General features: G+C 28.3%; 1 long non-coding RNA gene and 3 pseudogenes across 4 annotated transcripts in view; 1 reads left to right on the forward strand and 3 right to left on the reverse strand.

The window, feature by feature from the left end:
* The window catches only part of LOC145192505 (uncharacterized), an 85,919-nt pseudogene that overhangs the window by 23,353 nt on the left and 37,040 nt on the right, over positions 1–25,526 (forward strand). The window contains exons 13-15 of the transcript XR_016449064.1: positions 21,290–21,323; positions 21,496–21,782; positions 21,956–25,024. The product of XR_016449064.1 is annotated as an uncharacterized LOC145192505 (transcript). The remainder of the gene's footprint in view (positions 1–21,289; positions 21,324–21,495; positions 21,783–21,955; positions 25,025–25,526) is intronic.
* LOC145196491 (uncharacterized) lies at positions 7,451–16,586 on the reverse strand (annotated as a pseudogene). Its single transcript, XR_016445229.1, has 12 exons — positions 16,361–16,586; positions 15,600–16,217; positions 14,597–14,641; positions 14,323–14,399; positions 14,017–14,065; positions 13,756–13,850; positions 13,421–13,533; positions 13,185–13,231; positions 13,003–13,031; positions 11,948–11,985; positions 11,734–11,878; positions 7,451–11,664 (listed from the first exon to the last, which is right to left on the reverse strand). The product of XR_016445229.1 is annotated as an uncharacterized LOC145196491 (transcript).
* On the reverse strand, positions 12,177–12,444 carry LOC149893865 (uncharacterized). Its single transcript, XR_016449114.1, has 2 exons — positions 12,385–12,444; positions 12,177–12,227 (listed from the first exon to the last, which is right to left on the reverse strand). It is a non-coding gene; the product is annotated as an uncharacterized LOC149893865 (long non-coding RNA).
* LOC149893866 (uncharacterized) lies at positions 13,303–17,155 on the reverse strand (annotated as a pseudogene). Its single transcript, XR_016445247.1, has 8 exons — positions 16,361–17,155; positions 15,600–16,217; positions 14,597–14,641; positions 14,323–14,399; positions 14,017–14,065; positions 13,756–13,850; positions 13,450–13,533; positions 13,303–13,335 (listed from the first exon to the last, which is right to left on the reverse strand). The product of XR_016445247.1 is annotated as an uncharacterized LOC149893866 (transcript).

Below are 25,526 nucleotides of genomic sequence, written 5' to 3' on the forward strand. Positions count from 1 at the left end.
TTGGCACTGAATACTCATATAGCGTATTATCCTATTGAAATTTTTAATTTTTATGACTGATTTGAAGAGAGTTTCAGAAATCTGTCACATTTTATGCAATTTTCATCATTTTGCAAGAAATTCATTAACCTTTGGAGACCCCTAATTGACCATTAATTGAGGTGAAAAATAAATAACTAAAAAATCAGTATGTGTAACACTTTTCAAAAAAACGCTTTCTGTTTAACCTTTACTATTTTACACTTTCTTTAAAATGTTTTTTGAAAGTTTTTTTTTGATTAATGCTATTTTAATTTTAATAGCTTACACTTTTTTTACTGTATTCAATAGATGAAAATATAGAGCTTTCTTTAACTGTAATCGTCCTTTTTTGATCACTTGGAATTTTATACCTTTCCTTAACTGTCCCAGTCCTTTTTTGATCACTTGGAATTTTATACCTAACTTTAATTGCTTTAATTGCTGATTTTCATAAATGATTTATCCTCTATAATTAGGTTTTTTGATTTATAAGTATATTTTTACTGTTTACTTACTGTTGATGAGATCCTTTATCTTATTCATTTTCCCTGATGTTTTTTTTCATAGAAGTTATAGTTACATGCACTAATTGGCCTTCTTTGGAAATACTTTTTGAAAATCATTTTTCTATTTATTTTATTATATACGTTAAATTTTCAATCTTCATAGCTTACTTTTTTTTGTTCTTATCATAGTTTAATTGAAAAGTTAAAGTAGTAGCTAATCGGAAAACTAACATGTAAGAACTTGTTGATGAATAGAAAAATACTACGGTTAACTTCATTTTGCCATTTTTTAGCATTTTTCAGAATTTTGCTAAAGTTGATGAGGTTATAGTTTTTTTATAATATGATAAAAGCTTATAAAGTCACTATTTTTTTAAGACAGAAATATCTAGAAAATAGCTCTAGAAAAATTTAGTCACTTGTTGAAACTTAGAAAAAAGTTTTAAGACTTGAAAGTTGTCTATTTTTACCATTCAAGAAACCGCGGGGGGCCCAACCAAGAGTGTATAATTTCTTAACTGCTGCACTTGGAACTCTAAAATAGCAAATTAAACCTATTTGTATAATGTAAAGAATCAGAGATGGTGCCCCACAAAGTTTTCTTGAAATTAATTGAAATATAATGATCTGACCCATATCACATCTATTTTCAAATTAACTATTAAGATGTAAAATTCTTTCAATTGTAGTGCAGTGTTTATTTATATAGAAAACAGAGAAAAAAATATAAAATATTAACATTTAAAATCACTTTTTGATTTGAAATTTTTAATTAATTTCCTGGATGTAATTTTTTTTCAAATAACTCCATCTCTGCGATCGTGTCCAACCACAGATGCTGAAGTAACAAGTCTTTCAGCATTTTTGATGCGATACTCATGTCTTAACTTAAATGGTTTTTCAATAAATTTAAGTGTTTTATCTTCTTCAATCAGTCTCAAAACTGGTGGAACTGTGTACCAATGGGAAATTGGGGTCAATTTTTTAATGACACAGCTTTGAAATTAAGCTTGGAGTTTAGAAGCACTCTTAGAGCTTTATTCAATGAGGGATAGTCACTAAGGGTCTGCGTCTCGGAATCGTTTTCTCGAAATGATCCGGGAAAAGCGTAACGAGACGAGAAATTTCCCGGAAAAAAATAACGAGACAAAGGAAACAATTATCCCGGAATAAAGTTACAAATCGGGACATAAATTTTTTCTCGGAATTTAAAAACTGTGTCCCGGATAATTACGAAACGTTACGAGACAGATCAATTATATTAACTAGATATCTAACTCGCGGTTTCGCAGTGAAGAGAATTTTTTGCCACCCAAAATGACGCACTGTGATTCAAAACAACAACAAAAATGGTTCTAAACCCCTCACAATTTTTTGATAAATATAGTGCCCTTTTTTAAATAATATTAAATTAGAATGATCATTTATTTAAAAAGTAAAAGCAGTATTTTAATAAAACTTATATTTTACATTTTTATGGTTAAAAGAAATTAAAAAATTTAATATTATTTTCAAAGAAATCTAAAAAATGAGAAATTTTTATTTAGTAAAAATGGAGAACTTTTAATCTAAATTAAAGTCTATATTTACTTTGAAGATAATCTTATAACTTTATATATTTTTTGAAGAAATAAAAATGTCAATGAACCCATAAAAACCTTGTCTTCCGCCATTTTTTAACAGTGGTTTATTATATCAAAATAAATGAAAATGGCGGAAAACAAGGTTTTTATGGACTCATTGACATTTGTATTTCTTGAATTTGAGTTTTTTACTTGTATGACTTGTTTCAACATATCAAATATAGTTTCAAGAGACATATTTTTGTCATCATATGCTACTTAGAAATTTGTTAAAAGGTTTTAACTTGAATAATGATTTACTATTCAAGAAGTGCTAGATATTTGAAATAGCATTACTTAACAACTTCAGTATTTCCTGTAATATACAAGTAACATTATTTACTTAAACATTATATGGAACGTAATGTGGTAATTGTCAAAGAAGTTATAACATAAAATGTTAAACAGTGTAAAGTGAAAAATAACATAAACTACTCAAAAATGTTTCTGATATATATTAATGATTTTAAAAACAACAACAACAAAAAGGTTAGATCTTATCCCGAATATACGTGAATTAGGAGTGGATAATTTACGAATTTAAGGATTTACTTAACAAAATCAAATAAAACTGAAGAAATTAGCAACTAGAGCATAAATTAATGCTACATTAGATAGATTTATTTCAAAAGTGAAGAAAAAAACTAAAACAATGTGGTAGAAATTATGATTCTTTTAAAGAAAAAGAATACCAATGGCTTCAAGAAATTCTTATGATCATTAAAAGTAGCCATTTTGGTTCTGGAAAACCCCATAAGCAATGGGTGGTCCTTGGGAAGCAAAGGAAAAGAGAAAAAATAAAAGAACTAGGTATTGAAATCTTGCTCTATTGTTAGTCTCTGCAAGAATTAAACTTTTTAAAAAAAGTCAAATGTTTTATGGATCAAAAAAGTTAAAGACACTTTGGATAAAACCTTTCCCTTAAATATGAGTGTAAAACAAACTCTTGTATTAGAAGTGAATAATGACCTCAGCGGTAAACAATACTAAATAGTCAGAAACTTAGCCCTCGGACACATTTATCCCCTTCTTCCAACATATTTTAGTGGAAAGATTTAAATACTATCCCAAAAATATATTTTTTCCCCTGATTTCAGTTGCTACCATTAACTTTTACAAAGCTGTGTTTATGTAGATGGTATAACAATATCAATAATAGCAGCTGAAATAAATAATGGTAATTGTGCCAGAAATTTATTAAATTTTACATTAAGGATTAACTAGTATGTCTCGTTATGCCTCGTTATGTCTCGTTATGTCCCGTTAAAAAGATGTAAATTCCGGGAAATTGTAAAGTTCCTATTTTGTCCGGGACATCTCGTCTCGTCTCGGTATCGTCCCGGATTTCGACTGAAAATTGAAAATTGTCTCGAATTTTATCGCTAATCGGGACAAAGCTTTTAGGATCGTCTCGTCTCGTCTCGATTAAAAAAAATAACGAGACGCAGACCCTTAATAGTAACTTTCACTAATATTGGGTTCATTTTCACCATCACTCTCAACCCTTCCCCATACATAATCATCTTCTTCACCTTGAAAGTCTTCTATGAGGCTTTTCAAATAGGTTTTTGGAACCATCAGTTGAATATTTGTTAATCTTAACATCAAACCAACTAGGAAAATACACCTTTACTATAAATTTGTCAAACAGCTTAAGATTTTTAGGAGGTTTGGAAATTAATACATAGTACCAAAAGATTCTGCATGGTAATGTTAGGCAAAAAGAATAGTTCTTAGGTTTCCCCAACAGATGCAATAACCATAGTTCCCCAACAGATGCAATAACCATAGTTCCCCAACAGATGCAATAAGCATAGTTCTGGTCAATTGATAAGTCATCAATGGCTTTATTGTCTAATATGACAAATTTTGGATTTGGAATTGGCCGAAACTTAGCAACACCCCATTTGGATATGCTGCCATTCATCTGTGAGGCAATAGCTCCAGAAAATTTACCTGTGCCTTTGGTAGTTCTATCTGTTTTCATATAAGTATACCTTAAAGGCTACTCATTTAGATGCAAAATGCAAATATCCCTCTGTAATGTAATTCCTAGAAACATTTCCAAATATGTAATGGAACCATGTAAAGAGATTGGTCCCATCTGCCTTTGCTAAATTCAGTCTTGTTTGAAGCTCTGTTCCCTGTAGTGCTTTGAGTATTCCATGAGCTACATTTATTCCCTTGGCACGTTTTGGTGTAATATGATCAAGGTAAAGATAAATTTGAAAATAGAAATTTCTAGTAACATAGGTGCAGAAAATTTTTTAAATATAAGTAATTTAGTTTTCATATTAAACTATAATGATATGGAAGAGAAGGCGCACAGAATGCTTTGCGCATGGGAAATCCATCAAAAGTGTCTTACCTTAGATAATTTAGCAAAAGCAATATACAAAATAAATAGTTTAGATTTGATAAGAGTAATGGAAAAGTTCTCAAGTACAAACTTATTTTTTTAATACATTTGAAGTGAAAATAGTTTGTAGTAATGCTTTTTCTTTTTCTTTTTCTTTTTCTGAAAATTCTCTTAAGTTTATAAACATAGTAAAAAGATTCTTAAAATATTGCTCTCTTGTATGTGTCTGATTATTTTCTTTTTATTATCTTTTTTTTCTTTTTTTCTAAATCTTAAAATTATCTTAAGTTTATAAGCATTGTAAAAAATGTTCTTTAGTTGTTTTTCTCTTGTATTTTGCTTTTTACAATAGAAGTTGAAGTTATTTTTTACACAAACAAAATTTTTGAATAATTTGCTCGTTTTTGATAATATACTTATTACATAAATCATTTGAGACAAAAACCCCCTGAAGCCATCCATTGAAGAAAAAGAAAGTAAGTTGTTGTTAGCTGTGTAGAAGTTATTTGGCATTATGCAACATCTTATTGTTTGAATATTTTGTGAATATTTTTGAACATAAGATGATTGTTATCATCATAACTATATTATAATATTATTCATAACATAAAATTTCTAGTTTTAATAGATCATATTATAAGATTTTTAAACAAGGTAGAATTGTTATTACTATTTTCATTACTGTTATTTTTATTCTTGTTGTTTTTATGTTATTATCACTGTTGCTGTTAAAATGTTATTTTTATTAATATTGTTATTTTCATTATTGTTCATTTTTATTACTATTTTTATTATTACTATTGTTATTATTATTATTCTCATTATTATCATTATTATATTTATTTATTATAATCATTATTATTATTATCATTATTGCTATTACTTTTAATGTTACTACTATTTTTATTTATTTTATTAATAGCATTGTTCTTTTACTGCTAATGCTATTGTTTTTATTTTTATTAATGTTATTATTGTTGTTGTTGCTGTTGTTATTGTTGTTGTTGTTGTTGTTGCTGTTGTTGTTGTTGTTCTTATCATCATCATCATCATCATCATCATCATCATCATCATCATCATCATCATCATCATCATCATCATCATCATCATCGTCATCATCACCATCACCACCATCATCATCATCATCATCATCATCATCATCATCATCATCATCATCATCATCATCATCATCATCATCATCATCAGTATGTGGATCTCTGTTCGGTTTTGCAACCCGAACATCGGCACACATGATTTTGGAATTTAGCCGTTTTAATTTCAAGTAATAAAAAAATTTTTTGGTGATTTTTACTTGAATATTTATTTCCTTCTTGGATATGTTAGTTTTAAAAACATTTGAGCGCTTAAACTTTAAATATAGCAGTTGTTTTAAAAATTGCGTTGCTTTACCGAACTCATCAAAAAATGCCTTTGGAATAGAGGGATCATTAAATCGACAATCGGATATGTTTTTGAGATTAATTCTCATCAAATCAAGCCATAAATCAAAGATATCCACGTCCTCACCAAAGGGTTATTTTTGGATCAAAGTAGGATTTTGAACTTACGAAGTTCAACTAAACTTTATATAATATATTATTTAGATAAACTCTTCTTTGATTTAAGGAAAAACGAAAATTTAACATTTTCTTTGGTGGCTAATTTAGATTCTTTTATTAGGTGGATGTAATATTTATGATGTCGAATGTCTTAAAAACAGATTCTTTGCGTCAAAAATGAATTTAATAATTCAGTATTTCACTTTTAAATGTTATGCGTTGCAATACCGAACTTGTCCGGGTTGCAATACCGAACAGGCCCGTTTTTTGTGGATAAACACTCAAAAATTATAGAATACAGAATATTTTTTTAATATTTATTTTACTTTTAAACCTTCCTCCTTTAATTAATTAATGTTTACGTTAAAATTACTGTACGCCTAACCTATAACCTGCACAAACTCTAAATGAATTCCAAATTTTACTCATAAAATCCAAACTCTAAACCGTAACCAAACTTACAAATATAACTGTAACCAATCTTTAAAAGTATTACCCAGAACTCAGGTTTATCAGTTATAACTTTTTATATGATACTTAGGTATCACTTTTCTGGATCAGGTATATGGCTCATACAAAAATAAAGATATGTTTACACTAAGACGCTGAAAAATAATGCCTACAAAACGCTACAGTTCTTAAAATGCTATAACTCAAGTAATAGCGTCTACAGGTTAAGGATCTAGTTTGTGCTTTCGAATACATATCGCCAAATATAAGTGGTTATATATTTATAACACACAAATAGCAGGTGCAAAAGAGGGTTGAACTAAAACGTGTTAGAATATGGAATATAAAAAAAGAAGAGACGCAAAGAAACCGGCGTGAACATCCAGTTAAAATAGTAGCTTCATTAAAGGTCCTTCTTTTCAAGCTATTCATTTTCACTTGAGTTCTACTTAGCAAGGTCTTTAAACGTTTGACCATGTCTCCAAAATGCGATTTTTGTTTTTAAATTAGAGATTTTCTTGTATTAATAAATAACCTCGTCTAATCAAAAGGTTTCTTTTTCTAAAATACCTCTGTGTAAATGTAGAGTTTAGAGATTTTTAGTATAAAAAAAAAAGTGTGATTAAGTAACGTCACTTATTTAAATTAAGTTATTGTTTTACTAAAAACTAGGCATGATAAATCCTATAAACATTACTACTTTTCAAAAAAGGAAAAATGGTGAAATCATTTTCATTTTTTAATGCGCCATAGAAATTTACATTTAAATCTAATGTTAATTTTGAGGTACATTCAGGCCGAGGAGCAGCCAAGCTTTCCATTTTCTTGAACATTACTTTGCCAAACTTCAATAGCATCATCTCTAAGGAATAAAACTCTTCTATATCGAACGGTAAGCTTAATTCCAAAAGAAATTGGAAAAAAAATCATTCAAATTTGAAGTTAATACTTTTGCATAATACTTATTTTACCTACAACAAACAATTACAAAATAAATATCTGTACTATTGGTAATTGAGTGTTATCAAATACACTCCTGGGATTTGAACCCAGATACCAAAATAGCTTAGATACTTAGATATAGTATGATGATTTGTAAGATGTATAACCTTTATTTTCATTAAAATGCCTAATAACATAATGTTAAGAAAATGAATTCAAAAACATTTACTTAAGTTAAGTATAAGAGGCTGCTTTAAAAATGCACCTAACTTAATCTTAAAACATACATATTTCATGTGCAAATAGCGGGCGCCCTTTTTACCTATAAACCCACTAACACTCCACCAATTGCTAGACAAGAGAAGGATGCTCTACATAATCTTGACAGGAAAAAATTCAAAATTAAAAACACTTTGTCATAATATCTATAACAAACAAAATGAATCTCTTGAAGTTACTAAATAACTAAAAAAGTCTTAACAGGAAAAAAATTCAAAAGTAAAAACACTTTGTCATAATATCTATAACAAACAAAATGAATCTCTTGAAGTTACTAAATAACTAAAAAAGTCTTAACAGGAAAAAAATTCAAAAGTAAAAACACTTTGTCATAATATCTATAACAAACAAAATGAATCTCTTGAAGTTACTAAATAACTAAAAAAGTCTTAACAGGAAAAAAATTCAAAAGTAAAAACACTTTGTCATAATATCTATAACAAACAAAATGAATCTCTTGAAGTTACTAAATAACTAAAAAAGTCTTAACAGGAAAAAAATTCAAAAGTAAAAACACTTTGTCATAATATCTATAACAAACAAAATGAATCTCTTGAAGTTACTAAATAACTAAAAAAGTCTTAACAGGAAAAAAATTCAAAAGTAAAAACACTTTGTCATAATATCTATAACAAACAAAATGAATCTCTTGAAGTTACTAAATAACTAAAAAAGTCTTAACAGGAAAAAAATTCAAAAGTAAAAACACTTTGTCATAATATCTATAACAAACAAAATGAATCTCTTGAAGTTACTAAATAACTAAAAAAGTCTTAACAGGAAAAAAGTTCAAAAGTAAAAACACTTTGTCATAATATCTATAACAAACAAAATGAATCTCTTGAAGTTACTAAATAACTAAAAAAGTCTTAACAGGAAAAAAATTCAAAAGTAAAAACACTTTGTCATAATATCTATAACAAACAAAATGAATCTCTTGAAGTTACTAAATAACTAAAAAAGTCTTAACAGGAAAAAAATTCAAAAGTAAAAACACTTTGTCATAATATCTATAACAAACAAAATGAATCTCTTGAAGTTACTAAATAACTAAAAAAGTCTTAACAGGAAAAAAATTCAAAAGTAAAAACACTTTGTCATAATATCTATAACAAACAAAATGAATCTCTTGAAGTTACTAAATAACTAAAAAAGTCTTAACAGGAAAAAAATTCAAAAGTAAAAACACTTTGTCATAATATCTATAACAAACAAAATGAATCTCTTGAAGTTACTAAATAACTAAAAAAGTCTTAACAGGAAAAAAGTTCAAAAGTAAAAACACTTTGTCATAATATCTATAACAAACAAAATGAATCTCTTGAAGTTACTAAATAACTAAAAAAGTCTTAACAGGAAAAAAATTCAAAAGTAAAAACACTTTGTCATAATATCTATAACAAACAAAATGAATCTCTTGAAGTTACTAAATAACTAAAAAAGTCTTAACAGGAAAAAAATTCAAAAGTAAAAACACTTTATCATAATATCTATAACAAACAAAATGAATCTCTTGAAGTTACTAAATAACAAAGTCTAATAAAATGATAATGGAAATAATCTAAACAAAAAACAGAACTAAATTTAGAAGGAGAGTACAATATCTTCACTTTTTCTGTTTTGAAACTACTCTGCTTCTTTCATACCTAACCTTAGCTACCAGCTGAGATGAGGTAAAACTATTCAATATGCCTTGTGTTTGGCCATTATTGGCCAAAACTCTCATTACTTTTTCTTCAGAAATAGCTGACTTACCCGATATTTCAGAAACAAATAAGATTTTTATAAGACTTGTTTGGTCTTTTGAAAAACAGACCTTTTTTTTCGCAGAATCAACAGATTCTAAGCTGTTAAGTATCTGCTTCCGTGCCATATGGTGGAGTTTATCATAAATTTGTTTAGTTGAACAAGATTTAAGCACTTGATTTGAAGAGATATGGTCACGTATCACTTGTTGAGTTATAAGTGATAAATCACAGTTTTTAAATACTAATAAAAGCTCCTTCATTTCTTGTTCATCCCAAGGCCTATTTTTTGATGGAGCGATAATTTCATAATTTTGTGGGTCAAAGTCACTATCATCAGAATTAGAATTTTTGCGCTTTGAAGGCATTCTCAATTTATATTTGTTGTCACTCATTTTCAGTATATCTTTATTGGCGTCAACTGGTACATTTAATAATTTATCTTTGTCATAAACTTCATTTATTAATTTTTGTGGAGACAAATATTTAGAACATGTTGGAGTTTCAGATGAATCAAGTTTGGATGTTGATGTTGAAGATGAGCCAAACAACAGATTTGTTACCTTCTCTGAAGTGTTGCATGTTTCTTTCTTTTTCTTGTTAAGGTAGTACCATCTCTCCCCAGTTTCCTGTTTATGTTTCATTAAAGAAGCAAGATCAGATTTCATTTCAGGATGGTGATCATAGATAAATGTGACGAGACTTTTGCGAATTAATGTTGCACAGGTATTTCGCTCACGATCCTTATTAGGCAAACATTTTGAAAAAAAAGAATTTAATTGTGTAGAAATATCTCCAGAAGTAAGTGCACAACCAGACCAAGTTATAAAAAAATTTTCAGTTAACAATCAGATAACAATCAAAAAGATGTTTTAAATCAGGATTAATTATTATTTGACATGGGCCATAATTTCTTCCAGTTTTGTGTTTTTTTACCAGCACAACATAGCTGCCTGTGGGTGAAAGTGTTCCTTTTGCATATTCTTCAGTTTTCATATTTGATATAGCACCAGATCTTGAAATGTTATTAGTTATTAATGAAAAACATATGGAGTCTCTGACGTTTGTAAAAGTTGTATGATTAGAAATATATTCCTCTGGTCTATTATTGAATTTTTTAAAGATTTCCTTGGTCTTTTCAATAATTTGATTGTTAAAAGGACTATTTTGTACTTCAAAAAATACTTCCTTTGGAATAACATCTTCTGCATCTTTGATCATAACAGCATATTCTCTATCCTTTTCTCCAGGCTTGAGAGAACTCCGCCACTTTGAAATTTCTTTTTGACAGAGAGAAATTAGTTCAGCTGAAATACTTTCATCAATGGGTAAAACATTTGCTACCATAGGTGTTAACTTAGATCTCAAAATAAAATCCATAAAGTGGCTCAAAGATAACAAATAGGACCGCTTCGCTCCAGGCTCAAATCCTTTTTTCTTTGACTATTCAAACCAAACTTCTTGAAAACTTTTTAAATCAAAAAACAGATGGTATGAAGCTTGAAGAGGATCAGAGCATAAAATCTCCATCATCCTTCTAACCTGATTCATCTCATTTATCGCTGCTTTCCCATCTTTCATACCACCAGATGGACTTTTTAAATATAAACAAAACATCTCAAGAAAGTCAGTAAAATTTGTTTTTGAGGAAAAAGTATGGTTTGCAGTGGAACATTGTGAATCACTGTCTGATAATTTTATATCACTTTCAGATGAAGTATCTTCTGGACTAGCATATTCTGGTCTTTCAACATCTCTTATAGATTTTTTGAATGAAAAAGGGAGTTGAATTTGTAAAGGCTTATTTTCAAAAAAAGGTTTTTTAATTTTTAGTAGATAATTGTACTTTTCTGGATCATTTTTTAGGTGGTGTGGTGCTTTATATAAGTGATCATGAACTCTTTTAGTTACAATATTACATAATGGGCAGATATACTTAATACTTTTTCGTGGTTTTTTCTCAGTTGAATTACTTGATCTTTCTTTCCTTAAATCAAAGACCCCCCTTGCCTTCTTTGAATCTTCCTTTGACCACTTATGCTTACTAGAACGTAAATGCCTTGGTAGATCTATTATTACATCACTACATCCTGGAATAGGGCAAGTAACTTTTTGTCTGCAACTAATGCTAGACTGATTAACTTCTTTGTTCTTTTTTGTTTCTTTCCATTGAGAAAAAAGCTATGAAAAATTTTACAAATATATTTTTAAATAAAACAATTGCAGAAAAAACACAAACACATATATTACCTTTTCTGCTGAAGACACCATGCCCATTCTCATATATCCAGTCAACATACTTCCTAATCTTGTTTCTTCATTTTTTGCCATTGTCTCTCCGCTTACAATTAGTTTTAAATATAAAATCATTATTCCTTTGTTAGGCAGTTTTAAACTAATTCATTAAAATAAAAAGAAAGGTAAAGTTAAATATTGTACTATCATAATTTACAAAGTCATTTACCTGCCAACTGCACTGTTTAAGATCTCATTTTTCTCTTTCTGATAATAAAAAATTAGCACTGGTGAAAAAAATCAATTTAATTCAAATGAAATCGAGCCAGCTGTTATTAGGTTTTTTATAAAGTTCCTTAAAATAAGTCAATATTTTATTTTTGTATGGTTTACACACTTATACCATCAAATTCTCATCTGTATAAAAAAATTGCTACTAATCATAAAATTTCACTTACAAAACTTTTTCCAAACTTTTTGTAAACATTTAACATATCACTCATGTACTCCTATGTAAACAATATATTAAAGTTATTGTAATATTTTGTTTTTAAAATAAAAATTACAAAGCTTAAATAAAATTAACATTTAAATGACGTAGTTCAATAATTTTGATAAGTAATTTATCAACAAAATATATTGCTTATTTCTAATTAATATACTCACATTTACTGAAATGTCCAGAGGATCATCAGTAATACCACTATCTTCAGTTGCTTCTAGTAACTCTGAACATGAAACTTTTTTTTTAGTAACTTCCTCACAAGATTTCTAAAAACAAAACAAAAACACAGAAAAATGTAACAAACAAAAATATAAATAATAAATGTAGGTTTATAAATAACATAAGTAAAATGATAATATGTAAAACTCGCATCACTTGAACCAATACAAACCTCTTCTGAATTCAGAACACTGAAATCAATTTCATCAACTAAACTAGCCTAAAAAATGACAAAGTTAGATTTGAGAAATGCAAAGTATTATAAAGTTAAAAAACATAAGGTTGATTATTAAAAACTATTAAAAGTTAAAAACTATAAACTGTTTTTAGCTTTAGTTACCTCTAACACCAACTCCTCAATCACTTGTTTTATTATAAACTCATCACATAAATCTATAATATCTTGTTTATCATGTCTTCTTTGCTATAATAGAAGAAAAGCAGCAACTTTTTAAAATTTTAAAACCTTTAATTTTTTTTTATTTATAAATGATAAAAAGTAGTTAAGAATTATAAGAAAAAAATATGAGAGTGTTAAAAAACATAGTAATGTATAATACCTTTTCCTCATCTGGAGCATCATGAATTTCTAAAAATTATTCACAGAAAAATTATTTACAGATTTGAATGATATATGACACTCTAGATATTATAAAGCATTCTGTAACAAGATTATAATCAGGCAGAGGTATGTATGGAATACAGGCATTAGCATATATGGCAAACAATCTTTTCTGCTTACCAGACTCATATTCTGATTCCAGTAAATCACACAAAATTTCTGAATTTCTAAAAAAATTAATGAGAAAAACATTTTAAAACTTTACTGATTAACTTTTTTTTAAATTTACAACTGAACTTTAAGAAATATATGAGCTTAGAATAACTTCAGCCTATTAATATGAAAATATCCTTTTAAAAACATTTTAAACTAGATAGTGAAATTGTTATTTAAATGAAAACATTATAATAAGATACATTATGAGCAACAAAAAAATTAAGAATACTTTAATTCTTGAAACTTGCTTAAGCTTTGCAAACAAATATATAATTGCTTCAGGAACAAGGACTTTATAAACATAATCGCCATCCTAAAAAATACAAACAAAAAAAAAAGAAATATAACAAAAAACAAAAGTTTTGGCATTAATATTTTCCCTTTGAAGAAAACAAAAAAGGAGTAAAATAATAATTCACAAAATTCCTGTTAAAGATCTATACAAACAGATCATTAAAGATCATGTAGTATAGATCCTGAAGTCAGACAATAGATAATCATTTTTACATACTTCTCATTATGAAGAATATATTACCTTAATACTATTGTAAGTTAAAACTAAGGCTTGATAAAGCTGGTGAGTTTGGTCTTCTGACATCAAATCAAGAAGCTCAATGTCTCTAAGGTTTTCTTAAAAGAGAAACTTGCCAGTAAAAACATTTATTCAACAAAATAAAACACAACAAGACTATGTTTACTACTCTAGTTAAGTCCCTTACATTATAAAAAGTTACAACTCATTAATTTAAAAAAACTTTTGAGTTAAACAATTAAAACATAAACAAGTAATACATACTTTTGTCTTTCCCGCCTGCTTTGTATATATTATGTCTGTAACTATATAGCTAAAAAATGAACCAAACTTAAATAAAAAACAAACAAAAAATTATAATTAGAATAATTTATGTCCATACTTTAGGTCTTGTCTCAAAATAATTATTTATAAAGTTTAACAGATATGATAAGTATATTTATTTAATATTTAACATAAAATCAAATAATTTTAGTATAACTTTATATAGATGCTTTAACATAATTACAAACAAATTTAGATAGATTAAATAATATTTGTAACTACTAGAAGCAGTAACAAAACACTAACTTGACCAGAATATATTGCCTTCAGTAATTGGGATGATGCAATTTCGTTTAAACTGTCATTAGTAAACAAACTGAATCCTAAAATTGTAAATATTAAGATAATAAAAGCATTTTACATTGACATTAGTTATCATTTTTGACATTTTAAATAAATAAAATACCATTAATTTGCCAGTAAACAAAATGAAATGCTTAAAACAGAATTAAAAATTTTTGTTGTATGGCACAGTAAAACATTTGACTTATAGGTGCATGAAATTTATACAAATATATACCTGTCCAAACAAATTCTTTAGTATTATCAATGTCATTTGAACTACCTTTAAAAATAAATTTACCATATAAAATATTATAAATAAATTGTGTGTATGTATGTATGTATGTATGTATGTATGTATGTATGTATGTATGTATGTATGTATGTATGTATGTATGTATGTATGTATGTATATATATATATATAAGTAACACCAGCATACTGGAGCATGGTTTGCAAATAATACGACCATCTCCGATGGTGAAAAACTTTATGTCAGTAAATTTGCTGCATAGCACACAAGCAACCCTATCACTATCAGAATGGTTAGACATTTTTTGCGAAATCTAGAAGATAATAAGAAATATGTTAATGCATAAATAGTTTAAAACTAATGCATGCTAAATAGTAAAACGTCATATTTTCTGAAAACAAACAAAAAACACTTTAAAGAATAAAAGAATGAAAAAAATATTACTCTTGCTCAGATAATTTCAGTATTACTAACAAAAACTTAAGTAGCTCCTGCGACTTAGAAAAACTCAATGGCGGACGAGAAAATTAAGTACCGGCACCCGAAAAATGATAATGATTAAAAACAAAGAGCTTATCAAGCTGCAAAAAGAACTACTTTATTTTTTCCAAATTTGCGTTTTAAAGTATACTGATTCTGAATTTGAAAAGTTCCCAAGTTTTCCTCTTGCAGTTTTCGAGAAATTTACGATTTAATTTTATATTATCGAGTGAATCGATTTTTATCGTGTAATATAAAATAGTGATCTAAAAACTGTTCTTAGCAGCTGTAACTGCATAAATACTAAATTGTATATAAATATATGAAATATTTTTAATATATAACCAATTATACATTCATTTACATGGGTATATAAGAGTGAATTGATTTTTATCGTGTAAGTCTAAAAGTTAATTTGAGATATCGTTTTAACAACTGATAATACATTTAATTGTTCATTTCACTTTTTTAAATTTATTTTTATTATCTTACAAACATAAAAGTTTACAATGGTTGATTATATCAGAATCAGAATCACTTGAAATTACTCCATTGTAAGTATCATCGCTATCTTCGGCGAATTTCGAATTTTTATTGTCGCATTCAATGCATTGACATAAATCAGAACACGTCAGTTCTGCATTCCGACATGAGCATCGTTTTGTATTACAACCAGTCGCGCATCTACAATTAATAAAATTTAATACGCTATCGGGAGCAATTTCATTTGACAGCCATTTTATCTTCAATTCGTCGCCATCCATCGTCCAACCATGTTCCAAAACACTTGGCATATTCAATAGAGGTATAGTGGCATGTTTCCAGATATAAGCTTGATAATTACATCTCAGTATGTGTTGTACTAATGCATCTGAAGTTGGAGGTAATTGCTCTTCTCTATAATTGCCACTCTTGAAGAGTTCATATCTCAACTCGTTAACTGAAGAAACCATGTCATTACCATAAAGGTGACACACAAATTTCTCTATTTTAGTAAATAAATCTGATGCCATCAAGTGATTTTCACCGAGCTCTGCTAACACGCCTTTATACTCAGTTTTTTTTTGTAAGACCTTAAGTACTGAAGCTTTTCCTTTACCATAAAATGAACTTGTAGTATCGCATCCTAAAAGGAAAACATTATACAATTTTACAGTGTTTTAAATGTTTGTATTAAGGAAGTGAAACTTACAAAAAAAGAATGGGAAATCATGTCATAAAAGATAGATAAATTAAGTTAACCAATTAATAATAAGTTAACCAATTAACCTGTAAAAGAATGAAAGCCAACTACAGCATTTACAAAAGATCTACCCCAATGATCAGCTACTTTTCTTACATTAATTATACGTTTGTTGTTTTGATTTCCGGTTGCAAATAATACATTTACAGTAAAATGTTTAATAGCATGTAAAGCAATGACAAATACATCAGTGTCAGGACTCCAAATTACAATATTTTGGTTAGATGAAGCTGCATGATAACAGTGAGCCATTAATCGAGTATCTGCTTCTTCATGGTCATTTAAGAGAGATTATTTCAGATACTACCACATTATTTACTGATAACATAAATTGATAACATTTATCTTCATTGGTTAAATAAATACTCTTATTTGAGAAATAAAATGTATTCAATGAACTCCAATGAGTAAACAAAAAATTTATTAATTCTTCTTTATTTTTGCCATTTGAAAGGAACTTCTTCCATTGACAAGGTATAGGCTGTAGTTTATTTAATATACGAATAATCGAAGTTCCATGAGTAATTCTTTTTACTCGTTCTAAACTTTTAATACTATGATTAAAATACCTATCTGAAACAAAGTCAACACGTTGACACCCATAACAGCTGGACAGATTAATAACTTCTTTTAATATATATTCAGCTAACTCACCAAACGTTTTGACTCTAACTTGTAGTGTTTGTAACAGTGCCATTGCATCAACTAGTAAAGCTCCACTTTCAACAATTGGCAACACCAGTGAATCTTTAACAGGCTCTTCAAGAATTTTTAACAAATTACTTTTTGTTGTTTTTACTAAAGTTCCATCTACGGTGGCAAAAGGTTTTAAAAATTTAAAATTTTTAAAACCTTTTGCCACCGTAGATAAAATAAAAATTTTTACAAGTTTACAGGAACTGGACATTTGCTTGATAGCAGTAGCTAATGCTAAAGACTTATATGTTATTGTTTTACCTTTTGAAAAGATAAACAATAAATCTTGGGCAATAGATAAAACTTTCAACTTCAGCTTGAACTCTATATTGACATAACTCGTGTAATTAACTTCATCTGTATAACCAAGAATTATTGACAGAAAATTAAAAAGAGTAGGTGAAATTCCACTTTCAATATTTTCAAGACTAAAATCTGAAGCTAGTGGTGGCCAACCACTTTTAATCCCAGTTCCACATCTAAGGGATTCTCTTATTTTCATACAAACTTGATGAAAGGCAGAATAACTAACATCAAATAAGTTATTCTCTTGTTCACTTTCAGTTTCATTATTTTCTGAAAGATCTGACTCTTGTGAACTTTGAGAATCAAGCTTATCAATTTCTTCATTTAAAACAACTGCACTATCCCCAAAAAAAACAAATTCACTTTGACTGTGATGAAATGGCTGATAAAATACCAAATCAGGATAACAATTTATTAATCTTTTTTTTAAGCGACAGCTTTTATAATTGCTAGCATCCAAATTTTCTACTCTTTTAACAATTTTTATAAAATATTCAGTAAGATAACATAGGCGATAAACTTTTTTTAACTTGATGATTTTAGTGTCAATAACTTGTCTACAAAATGATTCAAAGGACAACTTATACATTAAGTTGCTGGTAGATGTCTCTGACGGTGGTATTAAAGATTTATAAAGTTTTGTATATTCATTGTAACATGTTTTATGGTATCTCACCTCAACAGCAACGCAATCCTTGTCTTTAATGTGTAACAAAATACTTTCATCATTTTTATTTTCAGCTGCTTGACGCAATAAGCCACCATCAAAAGTTTGACATAAACTAAGTTTTTGTATTTTTCTTTTTTTGTCGTGAAAATCTGTATAGTAAAGATTTTTTTTTTTTGCAAATAATACAAAATGGCTGCAAAACTGAAGAATTTGTTGAAATACTAACTGATGACAAACGGGAAGATTTTCTTTTTTTTTTCTATTTTAAAACTTTCAGATATATTATTCAGTTTTCTTTTTTGGCTCTTTCAATTTTAGACACATCTGTAAAATACTTGTAACATTTTAGATGATATACCAAATGAGAGTTTTTATCAAAATTTTCAGGGCAACTTACAACTTTATGCGCTATACCCGTAGCTTCTAAATTTTTGTCACTTATCATAAGCCATTCATTTCATGATAAAATAAATTTTTCATAAGTTAAATTAGTAAAATTTCTTAATTGTTCAACTTCACAATTTGAAAAATGAATAAGACATGAGAGTTTGCAAGACTCGTCCGCAGCCATGTTTTTATTTTGTTTCGATTGTTAAGAAGACGAGTAATTTGCCGCACGCATTTATTTTAAATGAGATAGAGAAAAATTATTCAAAAATATGTTCTGTTTTTTATTTATAATTTTCAACGAAACTAAACGATAGTCATGTAAATCAATTTTTATAGGGGGTTCTAACACTTTTTTCTCAAAAACTGCAGAAGAAAAACTTGGGAACTTTTTCGATAATGTTATTACATATTACAAAGTACTATTTTTGAAAAAATTACTTGGTTCTGAGAGGGAGGTCACAGACCAATGCGATTAGCATGCACAGATCGCGGTCTAAAAGTTGCAATACCGAACATGAAAGTTGCAAAATCGAATCTAAGGTTGCTTTACCGAAAAACGCGTTGCAATACAGAACATTTAGGTTGCGATACCGAATATCCATATGATCATCATCATCATCATCATCATCATCATCATCATCATCATCATCATTATTATTTACATGTCACCAACTACAAATGCTGTTGCTTTTAGTATCATTCTCTCTTGTTCACAATATCGTTGGTACTTGAGAAAGTATGTTCATGTCATTTTTTTAGTTTCAGTTCTAATAGTCAGTCCTTCTTTTAAATAAACTTTAAAAAGCTTTACTTGATTGCCAATTATTTCTTTTTAACTAAACTGAAACTCCTCTTCTTGCTCTTTACTCATATCCTTGCTAGCTAGTTGCAACAATGACCAGTTTAGTCACACTTAAGATTTTTAGGGATATTTTGTAAAGATCTAAAAGCTAAATTGATAGAAATGGTTTGATAAACAGTAAGCAAAGTAACAAATTGGCAGATAACTGAATATGAACTAACCGAATTAAAACCTTGAAAATTAGGTTTTTTGAAATAAGTTATAAACATTTAGAAAAAACATTGGTGTTTGACCAGTCATTAGCCATCATTTTCAGAAAATCAAAAATAATGACCAGAGATCAGTGATGAAAGTAACTTTTAGGTAATAAATAGGAAAAGCAAAGATCTTATTAAAAGTTTTAAATCTGAAAAGCATAGTAATCACTTTGGTGTTCCAAAGTGTAGTTAATACTGGTATTTGGGAGCTGTTTTAATCAGAATGGCTAGGTTTGTCTAATAGCATAGTTCCATCAGCTGACATGCTGGTTGATCAAAAACTAATGGTGACAGTTTAATAAGGTATGGTCAAACTTGGATGGAAGAAAATGAAATAAATTGATAACTCTGGCCAATGTGGTCACCAGATTTGAATTAAATTGAATCTATTTTCGGTTTGATGGAGAAAAATTTATTCAGAATTGAATGAGTAACTAATCTAAAGCAAGAAGTTGATACCATTTGAATTAGAGTTCTTTTGTAAAAAACACTTGTTTTGGCTACATTTAGCCTGAGAGAATGAAAGAACTTAATTGAAAATTGCTAGAACCACAAAAATCTAGTTTATCTATTATGCAAGAAAGAGGTAAATATTCTCTAGAGGAATGTCTAACTGATTCATATTTGACTGAACAAACTTTCAAACCGTATGCTTTTTACAGCCCTATGAACATAAACTCTTAAATAAAAAATAACTGTCAAGAAAGGACATCTGAAAATATTTCAAATACGAATTGCTTTTAAAAAATAAGTTCTCAAGATTAGATAATTTGTTTGATATTGTCACTACAAAATATTTTGATCATTTCTATTTTACCTAAAAATGCTCTCTTTTAGTGAGAACAATATTTACATTTTAGTAGAAAAACCTTTAGTAATTTTTTAAATGCAAAAAATTGTATGCGGTTTTTAAAAGAGTATTTTTTATAATGAAATAGTGATTTTTGAATTTTTAGACTAGAAATTAAGCAAAAGACAATTTAAGCTTTAATCAATAAAGTTATTGAAAAAGGATGTATTGAGAAGCGTATTGCATAAATTAAAAATAGTAATAAGCAGCAGTTTATAGCAGGTAATAAATTTAAATACCATAATCCATGCAATTAAAAGCAATTTATTTGATATAAAGGCAATAAATTTGTCAATATATAACAATGGTAATACATATCAAGTGGTATGAAGTGAAAATAGTTCTTGTTATAAGAACTGTAATTCCTATTACAAGAACTATTTTCCCTTTTTTTTAATAAATATAATACACCACTATTGTTTATTGCCTCTTACTTCATTTTATGACCTTGACCTTGTCTTTACAACAATAAGTAAATAATCTTGATCATTTCACCAGCCTTGAGCTATCAAAAGAGAGAAATCCTTTTAGTTATCCCTGCTTTTTGATCACTTATGGTTTTCCACCAAAACTTTTCTACCATAAAAGAAAGTTAATTTTTTTTTTAAAGACATTTAATAATAAAATTTTGAGTTCAAAAGAAAGTTAGAATCTGTCATAAGCAACAGCTGCTACCATAACACACTTATTGTAGTAGCAATTTCCTCTTCCCCTTATCTCTATTCCCCCCCCCCCCCCCCTACTTCTTTTCTTTGTTATCATCAACATAAAAGCTGATATTTGGTTTTTAATTCATTCACCTGACAATCCTTTAATGGTTTTTATAACAATGACTACTAAAGAATTTAAACAATGTTAATTTATTCAAGTAAACTTAAATAGAAAAAACTATATTACAGTTTTCTTTTTCCCAGTTTTCTAAACAAGTTGGTTTAAAACCAAAGTCAGTTCAAATGTTTTTTAATGAAATTTAAAAATTTTTAGAAACACCAAAGAGTCCAGACATAAAGAGTAATCTGTAAGACATTTTTTCATCAACTTTTTTGGTGCTGTGAATCCTAACTCTTAGATACTGTGTCTAATCTTACTACATAGCTCTTCCCTTTTCTTTCATATTTTGAAATAAAAGAGAATTTAAAAAAAGCACTACAAATGATTTAAAATTACTGTTAAAAATTTGTTTCATTTAGAATTGTAGAAAAATTTCCAGGTGGCTGTGTATTCAAGTATTTACTGACAGACAATGAACAGCTCTCAAAAGTAGAGTTTAAACCTAAAGAATCTGAGATCCAATGGGAAGTTATCAGTAAAGGTTACAACAAATCAGATTTTTATTACATTGCCAAACAGGAAGAGAAAGTCTTATTTGTCAAAGTTGAAAACTTTAAAGATTATGCTACAGTTGAATTTCTTTTTTCATTTGAAGACTCAAAAGGAAAAAAATGGCAATCAAATAGTTTTGAGGTTTTGATTAATGGTATATATTTAACTTCAAAATGTGAATCTTAAAATATTTTAGTTAGCTGTTAACTTTAAAAAATTCTTTTATTCTATATAAAGTTTTTTTATTTATATTCTTTTTGAAGAAGTTTTTGAATAATTAATTTTTTTTCTCCAATATTTAAAATTGAAAAAAATTTTTTTTTTAAGAATGGTGCAGGTATGAAATTTCATGTAATCAATTGAGCATCATAATACCTGATCCGTGTTTCAGCAATCAGTTCCCTTGGATTGATCAAAATCCTTCTATGGCAGAGTATTTGGACTGGAGAGATAAAGTGGGTTCTGAATCTAAAATATCAAAAGAAAAACCCATTCAAGAGTTTGCAATGGAATATTTTGAAAAAAATTTTGTTGATCTTACCCAAGTAATTTGTTTTCCCTTGACAGTTGAAGAACAAATGGACACTATGAGCATTTCGCGGTTGTTTACTGAACTGTTTAAAGAAGAGCTTACAGAAGGTATTCGTGCTGTCTTATCTGATTATGACCTATATCACCATGCAATCTTATTAAATTTTAAGCCTCAGAATCATATTAAACAATCTTCAGCCAATAGAGTTGTAATATTTTACTCAAAAATTAATTTGATTTTTATTGTTCGTGCTGCTTCTTCATCAGATTGCATCAACCAAGAATCTAAAAACTGCTCTGCTGATGTCAAATATTTTGCAAGTATCAACAAACCTGTTATTGAAAAAAAAGCCTTAACTATATTAGGAGTAGTTGCTTGTTGTTCAGTTGAAAGAAAGGATTTAAAAAAAGAGCTAACTTTCCAATTTTCTTCAAAGTTTAAACTGTGCAATGTTCTATTTATATGCCAAGATGAACTTAAAACATATCAGACTTTAAACCAATGGTGGCGCAATAAATTTTATAAATACTGTTCAGATGAAAACTCCAATAGAATAAATGAAGTGCATAATGAAGAACTTTTTAAGCAAGTTATAGGGTTAACCATGTTGATTATTGCTAAACGTGATGAGAGCTTGCCCACACTCAAATCAAGTACTTTAGAACAGATTAAGTCATTGATTCTTAACCCTGAACAAATGAATGCAATTAATGACAAGGAACTTAAAAAAATCATCTCTGGTGGATTTGGGTTTGGAAAATCCGTGGTTGGGAAACAGATTGTAAAAAGATTTTATGAGAAATCATTAAAAAAGTCCACTTTGTATTACATTTGCTGTGACCATTTTTCTTTATTACAATGTGAGATGAAAAAGTTTACTGAAAGTTTAAAGAAAGGCTCAAAGAGCAATGTTGAAATTGTGTGTGAGAACTTGTTAGAGTTATGGCAGCATATGTGTAGAAATGAAAATATGTATGAAAACAATGATATTTCTCTCCCAAAATTAATGCAATATTATAGTGAAAATAGCAGTACTGAAGTAAGCTTTGTACTTGATGAACTTCCTGGAGAATATGTCAGAGAAGAAGATGCAAATCAGTTAAAGAAGTTGTTTTCCTCACTTTTAAAAGAATCTTTAGTGGTATTTATACCTAAAAGTATTGAGAAGAATCGATATTTAAATAAAGGTGACAAGCAACAATTATTAGAAAGTACTTGTTTTAATGAAGAAAAGATAGGGATGAAGAACATAGCTCTTGATAAGTCAATGAGAGTTACAGAATCTATTAAATCATTAATTGATTCTGCTCAAGACACTATTAGTAAATCAAATACTATTTTGTTTCAGAAATCCAACATAGAATCAAGTCATGAAAAAGATAATGACTCACATAGTAATATGAAAACTCAGCATAACTCTGTTTTTGAATCACATAGTATTGAAACTCAGTATAACATAAGCAACTTAGTACAACAAAAAACAGTTAGTAATGAACAAATAACTAAAACAATAAAAACAGAGATCACTAATCTTAACACTGCACAAAGTATGACACAGCAAGGACATTCATCTAGAGTTCAACAGAAAAATGATGCTTATCATGATATCATGATTTATGATTTTAATCAAGAAGCAAAGATAGTATCAAACAAGAAAGATAGTATCAAACAGGAAGATGATGCTACAACTGTAAGAGATCATTATGATTTAGATCATGGGGCAAAGATAGTATCAAACAAAAAAGATAATATCAAACAGAAAGATGATGCCACAACTGTAAAAGGTTATCATGATTATGATTTAGATCAAGGGGCAAAGATAGTATCAAACAAAAAAGATAATATCAAACAGGAAGATGATGCCACAACTGTAAAAGGTTATCATGATTATGATTTAGATCAAGGGGCAAAGATAGTGTCAAACAAAAAAGATAATATCAAACAGAAAGATGATGCCACAACTGTAAAAGGTTATCATGATTATGATTTAGATCAAGGGGCAAAGATAGTGTCAAACAAAAAAGATAATATCAAACAGAAAGATGATGCCACAACTGTAAAAGGTTATCATGATTATGATTTAGATCAAGGGGCAAAGATAGTATCAAACCTTCAAAATGTTGTTAAATCAAATAATTATATTGAAACTCAGTTTGTTTTTAAACCTGGGGTTTGTGGACATTCAATCAAAGACGAAAAACCTAAAATAATATTTCTTCCTTCCCTAAACTGGATGGAAGAAAGCTCTGCAAAGGTTTTATCAATTATATTGGAGAAGATTTGTTTTGACAAAGTTAGGGGCACTACTGTTATATGTAACGACATGGATGAAGTTAAAGCAGTTGCATATGCAATATATACTATTGAAAATCATCAACCAGTAGTTTATACGCCACATTTACAAAAATACACCCCAACAATTGAAGACAAGATTTCTGTGACCAGAAAATTAAAGAAAGTAAACTTAATGTGCTTGTAGCTGACAGCAGGGCAATGTGCGGAGCAGAATCAGAAGTTGTTATTGTCTTAGTGAAACCAGAGGAGTATTATCTTAGACATGTCATTGCAGACGTTTGTTCAAGATGCAATTCGTATTTAGTAGTTTTTGTTTTACCTTCAGAAAATGCAGATTTCCAAAAGAGTGGGAGCATTCAAGAAGTGTTAGATAATTGGTCTGAAGACATTGTTGAAAAGATCCAAGTTAAAATCAGTAATGATGAAAATCAACTATGGAGTTGTAAAGATTGCTTTCGGTATGTAAATGATGAATGCAAAGATTTTAAAGATCGTGGAGTCAAAAAAGAGAAGTTTAATAAATATATTGAAAATGATTGCTTCAAAATTAATCATGAAAGTGACTTAATGTAAGTGTTTTATTCGGTTTTATTTAAATATTCTAAACTTTCTGTAAACACAAATATACTGGAAATTTCACTAATAACATGTAATTTTAAAAAAAGTGTAAATTTATTATAATTATCATTTTTATCACTACTTTTGTTCTTGGTTAAGACATTTAGGTTTTTTTTTTTTGCTCTTAGAGCAAAGAACAAGTTATAAAAATTTGTAATCATGTACAAAGTAGTTACAAAACAACTTTAATAATAATTATGATAATAATAATAATTATGATAATATTAACATGTTGACTGTCATGTCAGCCACCGGTGGCCGACACCGGGGTATTCCAATTGAGCCGCGTCCGCCACCGGTGGCCGACATGACATTAACTTTAGCTTATCATTCTGCCCTTCGGCTATGGGCATTGGCGCCACGTCGGCCACCGGTGGGGGACACTTAAAAAAACACAAAAATCACTTCAAAAATATCTCGAAACAAATGAAATACTTTTATTTTGACCTATTC

Source organism: Hydra viridissima, unplaced genomic scaffold (assembly GCF_058129835.1).
Source record: "Hydra viridissima isolate aposymbiotic clone 2 unplaced genomic scaffold, HvirCarnegie_v1 scaffold_1, whole genome shotgun sequence".
NCBI classification, from domain to species: Eukaryota; Metazoa; Cnidaria; class Hydrozoa; order Anthoathecata; family Hydridae; genus Hydra; species Hydra viridissima.